This window comes from Heptranchias perlo, chromosome 19 (assembly GCF_035084215.1).
Source record: "Heptranchias perlo isolate sHepPer1 chromosome 19, sHepPer1.hap1, whole genome shotgun sequence".
Taxonomy (NCBI): domain Eukaryota; kingdom Metazoa; phylum Chordata; class Chondrichthyes; order Hexanchiformes; family Hexanchidae; genus Heptranchias; species Heptranchias perlo.
Genome location: NC_090343.1, coordinates 11,731,369 through 11,745,991, shown reverse-complemented (window position 1 = coordinate 11,745,991; position 14,623 = coordinate 11,731,369). Strand labels below are relative to the sequence as shown.

Below are 14,623 nucleotides of genomic sequence, written 5' to 3'. Positions count from 1 at the left end.
CACAGGTTCACCACCCTCTGAGTGAAGAAATTTCTCCTCATCTCTGTTCTAAATGGCATATCCCGTATCCTGAGACTGCACTCCTGGTTCTGGACTCCACAGCAATCGGAAACATCCTCCTTGCATCTGGTCTGTCTAGTCATGTTAGAATTTTATATGTTTCGATGAGATCACCTCTCATTCTTCTAAACTCTAGTGAATATAGGCCTAGTCGACCCAATCTCCCCTCATATGTCAGTCCTGCCATCCCAGGAATCAATCTGGTAAACCTTTGTTGCACTCCCTCCATGGCAAGGACATCCTTGCTCAGATAAGGAGACCAAAACTGCACACAATACATCCCTGCTCCTGTACTCAAATCCTCTTGCAATGAAGGCCAAAACAAATAACTTTCTGTATGCTACATGCTCTGATATGCATTTTATAGGTGATATATACACTGTGCACCATATATGAAAATATTCAATAGGCAGCTGTACAATATACTATTTATTCCATTTGTGAGGAAAAACTTTATAACTGATTAAATCCCAATTAGGTCACATGCCAATTAATGCATTCCCCACAAGATCCTATTTACTTTATGGATTAATTGCTCATTAATATAGTGGAGAAAAGTATTTATACAAACGCACTAAGTGTTCATATGCTAATATTGGCACAGGCTAATTTGAAAATTATTGGAATTCAATGCAATACATGTGTAGCCACGAAAGGAGTGGAGGAAGCACAGAATGGACACAATGGGGGTGATTTTAAACCCCAAGAACGGGTGGGTTGGGGGCGGGTGGGAGTTGAAAATAGTTTTATTTTGGGTCGCAACTGCAAAATTTTCAGACTTTGCATTCTCAGTGGGAAGCCTGTACTTTTACACACTGACGTTAAACTCGGAAATAAAGCCACGTTGCGGTCGCGACCCAAAAAACAACAATTTTCAACTCCCACCCGCCCCGAACCCACCCGTTCTTGAGGTTTAAAATCACCCCCAATGGGGCTCATAATGTGGCACGACCATTCATATCACTACAGCCTGTGCAGAACTGGGCTGGTCTCAACAGGTAAAGCAAGATCACTTTATTTGACAATTTACTACTATGCTGGGAGTGCTCAAGCCAATTTTTGGCAGCAGTAGCCATTGAAGAGTTCCTGGTTGCCATTGTGCGCTGAACAGTTTCCTGATGCAGTGAGGGAAGGGCATTGTGTGGGTGAACAAGGGTGAACAAGGGACATGGGAGCAGAAGACAAAGGTGTATTGGTGCCAGGGAGCTAGGGACCACTGGGCACTGATGGGGACTAATTTTTTTTTAAGTCCTCCCTTTCATGTTCCAAACAGATTCTGTACAGCTGGAATATTGCTTAGGAGGTTACCCATACTATGGGGTGGCCACTTCAGTATCAAAGTCAGGGGACTTAATGAGCCTGCGCAGAGGCTGTTTTGAGTATATTGTAGGCCTCAGGCTTTGGCAGTCAGTTTCCCGGGGAGCAGCATCCAATGCACTTCACCACCTCAAACGTTAAAGAAAACTATTTTGAGAGACATACATATAGCCTAAAGCAGCATATCACAAGTTGCCATTGACGCCTAACAAACATTGACGCAAACTGTCAGAGCAGTTTCATGGCATGACTCCATTTCTTAAAGAGGCAGGCGTGTCTGAATCTGAAATCACTTGTACTAAGCCAGACCTCTGACATTTCTTGAATATCCTCCAGTATATTGGCTAAATTGGAGACTGAGTTGAATTTGACAAATACTTTGGTGCTACTCCACAACATCAGCTATTAAAACATTAATCTTGCATATGTTGCCACACAATTACTATTACTAATTTTCAAAAAAGCTACACCTCAATAGAGCATGCTGAGATAGTTTCAGTTTGAGCTATAACTTGCTCACATTACAGTTTTGAGAAGAAGCAGGAACACTGCAAAGTTTGTAAATGCTCCCCCCTTACTTCATTTAACCCCATCAGGATGTGATATGCTGATTGGGTTAGATGAAGTACGGAGGGAAGAGACTCCTGTGGAGCATAAACACCGACCGACATAAACCAGTTGGGCCGAATGGCCTGATCAGTGCTGTAAATTCTATGTAAAGTTCATTATTGATACATGAATATGTTGTGTGTAGGTCAGCAACAAAGATGCTGGAAGGCAGTTGGGGTAGGCCTCAGACTATCATAATACAAGTTAAAATAATGTCAGATCAATGTACCGTATGTGTTGCCTGGAAGACCCCATGTTCAATTCCCAGTCTGTGCTAAATTGGCTGATCTCAGCTGGAGAAACTATCAGTGGCATTGCAATTGCTTTCAGTGCCCTTAGGCTAGGGAGGGGAATCATGGGGCAACTCTCTTTGCAAGGTGTGCTTGTCTAGACTTCAGGAGAGGACAGGATTGGGCTGGACACCCTGGTCAAATAGACATTCATTATCTCAACTCACACAAGAGGAATGGCCGTTGGATGAAGAATCAGAGGCCAGATCACACACAAGGAACCATTGCCCCGGAAAGAGTAAGCAACTTCAGGTGAGAAGAGGACATAATTGAGTAAAAGTTTTGTTTTTTTAAGAAGGAATAGCTTTCATGTCTCTGCTAACTTTGGATACTGTGACGCTAAAAGATCTATTTATGCATGTTAGGTACAAGAAATGCCTGGGGGATGTGCCTACAAATTGAAGCTTAATCGAAAGCGCAGCATTCCCCTCCACCTAGACTTCCTTGTTTTGACAACTCTGGACTGTCTCTTCTGTCGGAGTGCACTCTGCTTTCTGTACATCAGTGCGGAAGCAAACTTTTCCAATGTGTCTTTCTGTGCTGAGGCATAAACCTGACATTCATGTTTTCATTGGAGAGGTACCTCACTGTAACATCTGGTTCTTGTATATTACTTCCAGGATTCCTGAAGGGGGTGGATTTAATGGCTCAGCTCCATTAAAAACGTTTCTTTCTCTATAAACAATTATTCACTTCTTTTTATTGACATAAGGGACCGGATAATTTAACATTTTTTAATTTTGAGAGAAATGTGAAACCATTGATTGTATAACATTTTTTACTATTGATTTATTACTGTTCTCCCTCCTATTAGCTCAAATAAAGTAAAAACCAGTAGCAGAACTGATGGCCTTTAAAAGGTGATCTGAATAGTAAGTGACTGACCTGTGAACTGTGAAGGAGCTGTGAGACCATCTTGTTAACGCTTTCCACACTGAGTGCTAACAGGAGAAACTGGTTCTTAGAAAAGATGTTACTTACCTCCACACACCTCACCTAAAAGAGAAGTAAGTGCTACGAGCAAGAACTTGGCACCAAAACAGCTGAAATATCAATAGGTTAATCTAATTTTTTTTTAAATTATTTTTGTTTCATTATTGTAGAAGAGTGGAAAGTGAAATTGTTTACAGTGTTGCTGCTGAATGAGCAAAGGGAGGTGGTGAGAACAGTTTTGCTCAGTGGGACTCAAGATCTAAGATCGTCACACGTGATCTGCTGGATCAGTAGATACCACAGGTGGGTTCAGGACTGTCCTTGTATCTGTCCATTGCCCAGCGTTTTAGGGGATTGAACAGTTTTCACTTTTAGAGCTGGGCATAGCAATCTGTAAGCCACTAATGACCCCAAATACCAAAGAGCTGTAGAGTGGAGTAGTATTTTTATAGCACAGCCCTTTTATTTCTTTACATTAAACAAGTAGAACCATAATTAACCTCACTAGTGCGGAAACCCTTATTTGAATTTGAAATGCGCTATTGTGTGTGAGCACCTGTGGACTGCAGGCCTCCATTGTGTGCCTGTTCTGGCCTCATCCTCATTATAAGTATCTCTATAGCAGCTCTGTTCCTGTTATAATCCGCCCTCATTATAGGTACTTTTACACTAGAGGAGTGCAGTCGATGGCAGACATATGTGGTTTCTCCTTCATTATCTGCGCTTCATAGTGTAAAGTTAATGTTCTGAGAGCTATGGAATGTGGGTCTATGAATTGGGCTAAGGTTCATTATTGTTACATAAATCTGTTGCATTGAGGCCAACAACAAAAGGGAAGTAAATGCAGGGAGTTTGTATTCTATTGTTGCACAGCAGTGCCCAGCGCACCTATGGTGACTGGCCCCCAATGTTGAATATCAAGGGGGAGAGTGGCATAAGGAAGTCATCGCCCCAAACAGAAACAAAAAAAAAGCCAATTGTGTGAAAGCACTTCATAATGTAATGTAAAAGCATTTTATAATGCTCAATTATGAGGGGTAGATTTTGACTTTGTGTGCGGTAGAGTAAAACAGTTGATTGCGAGTCGGTAGCCCGTTTTTTACATCTCTCCCCATTTTAATTTCCATTATCTTCAGTGGGAGAGATGTAAAACAGGCCGCCGATTTGCGATCACCCGTTTTACACTATCACACACCAAGTCAAAATCTATCCCTACCTATGTTATGCACTCCATCCTTATTTGAGGAGAATCAAGTCAAAATGGTTAAAAAGGAAGCATAACGAAGCTGCTTTCCACTCCCTGAAAAAGGATTTTGCAGAAGGCAGGTTACTCTGTCTCTATCGTTTGTGTCATCGAAAACTTCAATTTAGTCATTTGTACTTTTTGGGTGGGGTTGGTTGCCCACACTGTGGGGAGTGGGATAGAGGGAGCGGTGCAACAAATGTCTGTGTTTCAGTGTGTGCACAACTAATGTATAAAAACACAAGAAGACAGTGAAAGTGAAGCACCTGCACACCCTGAATGACACCAGCCTGCTGAATATAAACAGAAAACTAACTATAATTCCAAATGTTCTTCTGACTAAGGAGGGGCTCTTTAAGTAAGTAATGATTGTCTCCATCTAGTCTGGGCTTGTGTGGATGTTGTTGCTGTTGAATAACTCACCTCTGAAGCAAAGCCTATGTGCGTGTGATTGACTTGTACAAACATAGATATTTTGAGTTATAAACTGACTGTAAATCCATCACTTGCTACTTGGAGAGTTTCCTCTGGGATTGATTATATTGCTTGAAATTCAGATGGTCTAAAGGCAATAAAACCACAATCCTTGAGCTTTCCTGATGCTCAGAGCTAAAGCCTCTATCTAAGCCATAGAGACCTAGTCAAGGTCCCAAGTTCAATGCCCAGCCTGAGTTAACTGATGTCGGCCAGAGCATAGCAGGTGTGCTACAAGTGCCACTTGGATAAGGAAGGTAAAATCAGCCAGGGTTCCTACTCCTAAACAGAATTTCCTTCTGGAAGAACACCTGTGTTGACACTGAGTGAGATTGGGTTTGGTAGAATGCTCCACCATGGCATCACGCAGATAGTCACCGTTAAAATTCACACATGGATAATGACCATTTGGGCAAGTTTCACTGAGGACAACTGGCTACCACAGAATCGTATTCCAATAAGGGAGACAATTACTTCAGGAGAAGAAATTGGAGAGAGATTAAAAAACAACACAGTCGAAGTAACTAAATACCTGCAGAGACTGAAGACATTGTCAGTGTGGTTGGCTAGTGATAATGAAAAAAATCTTGTCTTTATATCGTGCGCCTTTCACATTCTCAGGATGTTCCAAAGCGGTATATTGCCAATGACTTACTTTTGAAGTGTAGGGCATGCAGGAAAAATGTCTACATTCAAGGAAAATTTAGTACTATGGATTAAATGTTTTCTGTCTGCTTTATTATGGTTTTTTTTCAATTTCATATTGTGATGTTATTACCTGCTCAGAATTAATAAAGCTGAAATTGTGCCCTGCTCCTTTAAGAACATTCATTCAGAGCTGCCTACAAAATATTTCTTTCACAACACATTCCTGGTAGGGATATTATTCCATGAAAAGACAGGGGTCCTGAAACACATTCTATACTAAAAGTGCCTACTGCCTTCATCCTATGCTAATGGGGTCATGGGACATCATTCAGTGCAAAGCGAGGTCTTGATACACCATGTAATGAAGGGTGGAGCCCAGGCCCCACATCTGTGCTAAGGCACTCTAAGGGTATCATTTCATGTTAAGAGGATCTAGGATCATTATTGTTTGCTGGTTAGACTTCTGCGGCCTTGATTATAACCCCCCTCGCCCAGCGAGAATGGTGCGTGGGATGGGGTTAAGATTAGGCCAAGTTGACTTACTAGCCTGAGGTCGTTCCATTTCCATCCGGTGCCATTTTATCTTCGCCGACTTTCAAGTCGGCCGAGGTTCCCGCTACAGGCAGGTGGGGACTTTCTTTAAATTCAAAAGTCGCATCCCGAACGCGCCTCCCAGTAAAAATCAAGGCCTTTTAATCCATGCTCAGGGTTAGATATAATTCCACGCAGGAAGGACCCACTCCATGCTGGGGGTTGGGGGGAAATCTAGGGCAATCATACTGAGGGATTTATAAGACATCTTTGGATTCTAGATAGGGGAATGGGAGGCTTGGTGGAATGATTCTTTTCTAAGAGAATAGGAGCTTCGATCTGGGCTACAGGAGATCTAGGAACACATAATTTTGCACTCTGAGTGTATGGGTATCAATTCAAGCTGGGGAAGGTCTATGTCCATTAACTGCAGAAGTGGAGAAAGTTTGGTGGTATAATTCTAAGCTTCCCCTCAAAATGTTTGATTTCAACATCACTGAAGATGGCTAATTTGGAAAAATGCATCACAAGTCAAAGTCCATTAAACTGGAGAAAGGAACAAGATTATTGCCAATTATGCTGACATGCTAGACTACTCAAATCTTTCAACCTTATTTACAAGTGTTTTGTTAGAAGTGCAAAGTGAAAGTGAAGGGATCCACCTCAGGGATGGAAGAAGCATTAAAATCAATCCACTTTTGTCAGTTAGATATGATATTGATGGCAAAGTTACAGAGATGTCTGCATTTCAGACACTCCTGCTATACCATCTAGAGAAGGATGTGTGGTACTGAGCCCTGTATGGGGGGGGGGGGGGGGGGCAAAAAAAAAAGAAGAAAGAAAATCAAGGTGGATTACTTCAGTGATGAAGGGAGTAAACGAGAGCTGTTTCCTTACAGTCATGTAAAAATATACACAAGGCATTGAGTAAATTAAGAGATAAATTGTGCAGTCATTTAGCATGGTTGCAATGCCTTTGCATCATGAGGTACTAGGATGTTGATTGTGGCGTCTTTCTACTTGAGAGAACTTCCAATCTCCTGATCAGAGGGTAAGGTATCTCAGAGTGCAGTCAGGCAGATCTTTATGATAAGTAACAGGACACTATTAAGAGAGTCCTGGGAGCTTGCTGCCTGTCCATCTGCCCACTTTCTTGTGCACGTGTCCTCTAGGTTCAGAAACGATGGCGATGAATCTAAAAGAGAAGGAAAAAAATAATTTAAATACAATGCCATAAAACCTTGAGATTCCTTTGGTTGTTGGAATTATGTTTAACTATCATCAGCATTGCCAATTTCAAGCACGCACAAAGACTCCAGGAAATCTTGCATTATACATGGAATAAAAAATACCCAGGTATAGGTTACACAGAGGATAACACAATGGATGAAGCATGTTATGGGGCAATAACTTAAGGGTTTAAATGACATCCTAAATGGTCAAATCACATGACTTGAGCTAATGCGCTTTGGTACCACATGATTTGAATTACATTTATATCTGGTTTCATTTAACTTCATGTTATAGGGGAATGACCTACACTGTACATATCAAAAGGCTGAAGTACAATCTCATGTTTCAGATGATATTTGTAGAGCAGTTGACTTTTGCTGTTTATGATGCTGTTTGAGCTCTCAATTGTGTTCAACCTATGTGACGCACTATAGGCCAGAAATGACTGTTGCCAATGTAAGTGGATGAATGTTTAACCCATTGATGTGACATTCTTGTGATATGACTCCTCTGTCAAAATAGTAGAGGAATGTCATTCGAGCACACTAGCATTTGCCTGCTAAAATTGCCAACAATAATTTCTAGCCTTCTGTTGTCATGTGAGTCCCTCTGTTGTCTTAGTCCCTGATCTGTTATCTTAGATATATTTTTTAATCTACTTTTCTTCATTGAATTTTAAGTGCACTAAACACTTAAGTTGCTCTATATGTGCAGCATACACAGATTGACTGAAGGTGTACTGTTATATGCAACTTTTTTTTAATGTGGACAATGGCTTCAACTGAAATTTCCTTCATAAAGTAACGAGCTCCCTTCAATCTGACCTATTAATAATGAATGGTCATGCTTGTGTCAATCACAGGCTTCATCAGTTCACCCCCTTTGGCTTTTATTTTTTTCCTTTTCTTTTTGGAGACATTACAAGCCATGTCCACTTAACAGGGGGTGAGAAGGGTTGAGTAAAAACAGAAGGCCTGAACAAGCCACTTTTCCATTCGTTACACTCACGAGCTGTTTATTGCTGAAGTGAAAACAGAGCTACTGGGGCTTGTCACCGTCTGTAACCACAGGACTGCATATGAAAGGAGCTAATAATGTCAGCAGTTATAAGTCCTTCAGTGCTCGCTTTTATAGTGTGACTGCCTCCGTGGGGAATTGTCCTCACATTAGGTTTTCTAGGATAAGCGTTTTTTTTACAGAGATGCAGACTTTGCCAGTAAGGGTGTGAGGCTCTGCTAAGATCCGTGATTCTTTTCTCCTCTGCTTTTCACAACAGGGTCCAAAAGATACTCAACCACTGATGGTTAAATTGGGTAATTCTCAACTCTCCTATCACAAGCACAGGGAACAGAAAAGAAACTGACACCCCTCCACAACACACGCCAACAAAATGTAAATGGTTTATATGATAGCGAGTAACAGATTCCAAGGAGTGATATCATGGCAGTAATCTTATCTTGGATTTAAGATGGTGCTTAGAAACTGCTGAACTTTTCTGTCCAGATTTCTGTTGCCATCTGAGCCCTATGGTTGGAATAGGAATGTGTACATTCTAGGTATCCATTATTCTTCCTATAAAACTTGAGAATCATTTTGAGAAGATTACACTCTATATCTCACTCCCAGGTAATAATTATTCTATATTTGAAGCCCTCAATTAAATCCAAATGTAACTTGGTGAGTTAGGTGGTGCAAAAGTTTACATGTTATATTTATACGTCCAAAAGTCCGGATTTGAATCCAGGCCAGAGTGATGGGAAGAAAGTCCCATCAATCCCTGGTCTACATCGAGTTAGCTGATCTCAGTTTGAATGGATGAGGAAGCATTACAGATGGTCTCTCTGACAGTTGTAAGGGTCCAATGTGAAATCAGTTTGAACAAACTAAACCAGGTTGAACATCGATTAAAGGCACAAAACTACCCACAATTGGACATGAATTTGGTAGTCCACTCAGATAGACCATAAGAATGCCTCATGCAGGAAAATTCATGGGGGATAGGGGCTGCTCTCCTGAGAGTAGGGCTCAGTCATAATTGTTGAGGCAGAGTAGAAGGAGTTTTACTCTCCATATGTAGCCATGCTGCACCGAACCTGAAAGATGAGTCCCATCGTGCCTGTGCTGGCTCGTTGAAAGAGCTATTCAATTAGCCCCGCTCTCCCAATCCTTCACCATAGCCCTGCAAATTGTTCCTTTTCAAGTAAAGATCCAATTCCCTTTTGAAAGTTACTATTGAATCTGCTTCCACCACCCTTTCAGCCAATGTGTTCCAGATCATAACAACTTGCTGCCTGAAAAAATTTCTCCTCATTTCCCCTCACCAACAAATATTTTTTTTTAAGTTACAACTTGTGACTCACTCTCAGCATTCCTATTGTTATAAATATACACAATCTGATTCCTTCAATTAGATTGCACACTATGGGGGCAATTTTCTACTGCTGGCTGCCCTGCTACTAGACGCCTGGCAGTTGAAAATGGCAAGGAAACGGTGGCTGCCCGTTGGATACCCACCTGATGTGATTTTCAGGAGGCCTGTAAATGGGGACCCAGCAATCCTGCCTGAAACAGGAGGCTGTTTAAATATACAAATATGCAAATAACCCTGTTTGCAATTTTCAAGTACAAATGAACGGAATGGGCACCACGCACGCTTCACCCATTTGTACCAGGTGCTGAGAGGCCTAACCAGTGGTCCTTAAAGGGACCCCTAGAGACTGCTCCAAAAATGGCCTAGAACACTTTTGGGGGGGAATTTCTGTGGGGCCAGAAGGATTAGGAATTCTCTTTCTCACCCCACAAATATGCTGCGGGCTGCGGGGTAGCTCTCTCCCCTCCCCCGGTATGCCTCCCCCTTCCCCCTCCCCCACTCCTTTTAGTGCCACCTTCCGGCTTGACTCACTAATGAAGCCGGCAGATTTTCCACCCCCCTGTCTCCGGATCGTTGCTGGGGGCCATTCAACGCTGAGCAACTCCCTGACTGTTTCCTAATGAGATCGGAACCTGAAAGAGATGCCTCTCTTAAAATAGTGGACCAAGTATTTCATGCAAATGCATTAAGTATTTGCACTGTAATAGTGTACAACGTAATTTCCAGACAATAGAGGGAGATTAAGCAGGTATCTCGAAGAACCTTAATACATTAAATGTACTGGAGCAGATAACATACACCCCAGAATCCCTCAATAAATGAGATTGGGAAATAAGATAGGACCCTGGGTAACATTTTGAAAAACTCAACAATACGAAGATTGATCTGAGGACTGGCAAATTGCCCTGATAAGGTTGCTATTTTTAAAAAGAGGAGGGAGATAATTATGGATTCATAGACCAGTTAGTTCAACATTGATAGTGAGGAAAATGCTCAAAAGCATTTTACAAGATGGTATTAATGTACCTCTAAAGAGCATGGATGTCATAAGAGGTAGTCAGCATGGATTTAGAAGCAATTGGTCATACCTCACAAATCTACTGCAATTATTTCAAGAGGTAACTTAATTAGCGGACGAGTTCTATTTAATGGATATAATATATTTGGTATTTCGGAAGGCATCTGACAAGGTTCCGCATCTCAGGCTTCTGAAGAAGATAAAGGTGTCTGGAATTAATGGCGAATTAGTCAACCAGACTGAAATTTATTTTGGCAGTGGAGACTGGTAGATGAGGATGGATGTGAAGTACTCTGCCTGGAAGCAGCGACTAGTGGCACTCTACCAAGGCCTGCTCTGAGTCACCTACTGTTTACACTATTCATAAAAATTATAGAGAGCAGTTCTAATGTTGTTATGACATTTGCTAATGAGATTGAGCTACATGCCCAGATGCCCAGTGTAAGGGTAGATTGGTAGCTCTCAGATGGGATCTGGACAAATTAAATAAATGGGCTAAGGAACTGCAGATACAATCTAATGTGATCCAACTTGATGGTATCTGATTACAAGTTGTAAAGAATATTTTAACCCTTTCTAACTGATTAGTAAGCCCTCATTAGGACTTTCCAATATCAGCAAAAGATTCAACACAATGCAGCACTATCTGGAACAAGTGGCGGCACCATCCATTTGCCCAACCAAGAGGCGTCCGGACTAGTCAATGCATTCAAATGGATGCATTTCTATCATTTTATTTACAGACTTTTAGCATTTTCTCCTAGAAAGTCCTACTTTTCAATAAATATTTGTGTCTGAGGGAGGAGTCTAGGTTGCTCTAATGGGACTTTTTCATAGTTAATGGTTAGAGGCATGATTCAAAGTGTCAGTTTTTCCTTCTGTCCCAAAGCCTGAAGTTACCTGGCTTACTAAGGCCAATGAATCGCAATGAAAAAAAGACTTGGAACAGTGCTAACTTGTTGACTAAAGAGTAAATGTCTCTTGACTTAAAAAGCCAAGCACAAAATTCAGCCCTTATTTTCTGTTACTCCAAAGAAACTTCTTGACCACTAGGGAAACAACAAAAAATTCCCTCTCCCTAAGTCAAATACTATCTTTTATAAAGTGTTTCTTGCTACAGATTTATTTATATTTCAACTACTTTACAGATCACAAAGACTGACATTTGATGCAGGGCACACAGCTCCTAAAATAGAAGTAAATTTATGTCCCACTCAACTGAAGCAAGTCTGAATGACAGGTAACTCTGGTCCTCTAACTCTTGCCCAACTGAAGGGAAGTCAAGTGCTCCACTGCTCAAACTATTGCTCTCCTCACCTCCACCATCCCCTAGTTTCAGGCCTTTATTAATTTCTTCTTAGAGGTGCTCAGGTGAAATCCTTGAATAAAATAGCTACCCAGAAATAATCGGCAAAAAGAAAAGTCAAAGGGGTCGCTGACATCTGAACCACTGTAATCAAATCTTTCATGACTTTATAGATCGGTATGATTCTCACAATAGCACTGAAAACTCATAAACTGTTTCCAGTTCAGATCACCCTTTATTAAAGTATCAATGCATTGCATAATTCTGTCTCAAGATTGGCTAGAATCTTATTTTAGTTAACAGCAAATGAAGCGATATATATTCAACTGTTTTTCTTTTCCAATCAATTCTCGGTATGTCCTTGTAATAAAATCTTTAAGAAGGCTACTTACTTTTAAATTGAACGATTGGAAAGACTTATAATCCAAATATTCTGTATTACAATTTCACATACAGTTTATTTTGTCATCTTTTGGAGATCCTAATGAATACTCCTGGCAGGACCAACTATAGTTTATTGGTTTAGTATAGATTTTCCTGGAGTAATATTGCCCAGGGACAAACTCATTGGGCAACTTACTCAGCTCTTTGCTTCCTCTGAAATTGGTTGAACCAATATTTCTTAATTGTGTTGCATGGAATGAGGGTGGTAATGAAATAGCAGTTACATGAACACCAATGACCCAATCTTAGAAGCTTGAGTAAACCTTTCTCGCACACTGGATACTTTCTTCCCCTTTCCGTTTCTTCCCTATTTGTTATCAAAAAAACAAAGACACAGCACACAGATATGAACATTAAAACTGCCAGCCAGATCTTTATCAAGGGAGAAAAAACTTGTCCCCTCCAGGCTATTCTTATTGAGACAGCTGTGGGGAATTTCTCTTTCCCTACCGGCTGTGCTAAATTAAAACACTGTGGGGGGGACAGGGAGGGGGAGAACAAATGATTGAAGTTTATTTAAGATAGTGTTCTCCTTTTCATAAGATCACAAGCTAAATATGTTAAAGGAAGGCCATTCAACAACAACTTGCATTTATATAAACGCCTTTAACGTCCCAAAGCGCTTCACAGGAGCGTAATCAGACATAAAAATTGACCATCTTAAAATCAGTCCATCTTAGCTCTTCCATCTACAAAAATCCACACTTTTTGTCTCCATGGCCTTATCTCACCTGCCACTGAAAAATAATAATCATTTGTGTCATTTAACAAAAAGCAAATTATATCCTTGAGAACTTCAGTAGCTGAGCTATACTTTCCTCTGTTTTGAAAAAAAGGGAAAGAAGCTTTTCTTTGTTATTTTCAGCCCACTAATAAAAATCGTGGGAACACACAGGTTTGAAATGTGTCGCTCCTGAACATTTTTGGATCTGATTTTCCTTTTTCCCTCTGCCTTGGTGCAGGTCAGGTGAAGCATGCCTTAAGTGCTTTCAGCCTTACATGATCTGAAAAGATCTGGAGGACATTCGCACGGTCCCATTGTGGCCCCCAGCACAAGCCATTTCCCCAGGTGTGTAGGGGATGTATATTCAGACCTTTATCAATGGGTATGAACAAAGACAGCCTACCGACAATGTATGTGCAACAACAAGGGTGATTTTAACCCACCCTGCCGATCAGAAACTGGGCAGGCGGGCAGTTAAAATCGCCCAAGTTACTAACCCGCCCTGGAGCCACCTGATGCTGCCATCTTCTCTCCTGAACGGGCAGCAAGGACATCCACCCAAAGCCAGTGAGATGGCCCAGCAAGCAATCCTGCCCCTTATCCACCGACAGCGGGTGGCTTCCAGTTGCGTGATTTTCTATCGCTTCCCATCGGGACCAGGTGGGGTGTCAGCCGACGCGATTTAAGTGAGTCCTGACCATTAAAGTCAGCTGGGAGTCACTCCTCCACGGGCAGGCTAGAAACTTGTCAGCGCAGTTTCCCACCGGAAACCCGCTGCCAGTTAAAATCCAGGCCTTTAATGATTTAATTTATGCATCTCAAGCAAATAATGAGCCAACTAACCTGTATAAATGTCAGATAGTTCATTAACCAAGTTGTGGAGTGCAAAATATCTCAGTAAAAATTGATAAAGTCTTGATTTATGCTCGAGGCAATGCCTTTTTCAGGCACACATTGGCTGTATTATAAGAGGAGTCAGACATGAATGTGCACACCTCCCTCATTGCACTTGTGCTAAGCCCCACAAACTCACTCACTACTCAAGGGGGTTGATTTGAACTCTACCCGGCAGAGGAAACTGGGCAGGTGAGCAGTTAAAATTGTCCGGGTTATTTACTCCCCTGGAGCTGCCGGTCAGGTACGGTTCAAATAGATTGCAATTTTAACTGATCAGGAGGCGAGGACACCCACCCAAAGCTGGCGGAGCCCTTCTTAACATATGCATGTCAGGACCTGACTGCAATTTTAACTTGGCGGCCTGAGCCAGAAGCAGCAGTGAGTTTCCCGCCAGGCCAATCTAGCGGGGAATTGAAACGGGGCGAGATGAGGCCCAAAAAGGTAAGTTTTTAACATTTCTTTTTACTTTCCTTTGTGGGGCCAGGAAGAGCAGGAGAGCTGCTTTGTGCCCCACAAAGCAAGCTT

General features: G+C 41.6%; 1 protein-coding gene across 1 annotated transcript in view; it reads right to left on the bottom strand.

The window, feature by feature from the left end:
- Positions 1–5,642: 5,642 nt before the first annotated feature.
- The window catches only part of LOC137335163 (transcription factor MafB-like), a 289,042-nt gene continuing 280,061 nt past the window's right edge, over positions 5,643–14,623 (bottom strand). Inside the window, exon 5 of the transcript XR_010966350.1 lies at positions 5,643–7,300. The gene's annotated coding sequence lies outside the window, so the exon portion shown is untranslated. The remainder of the gene's footprint in view (positions 7,301–14,623) is intronic.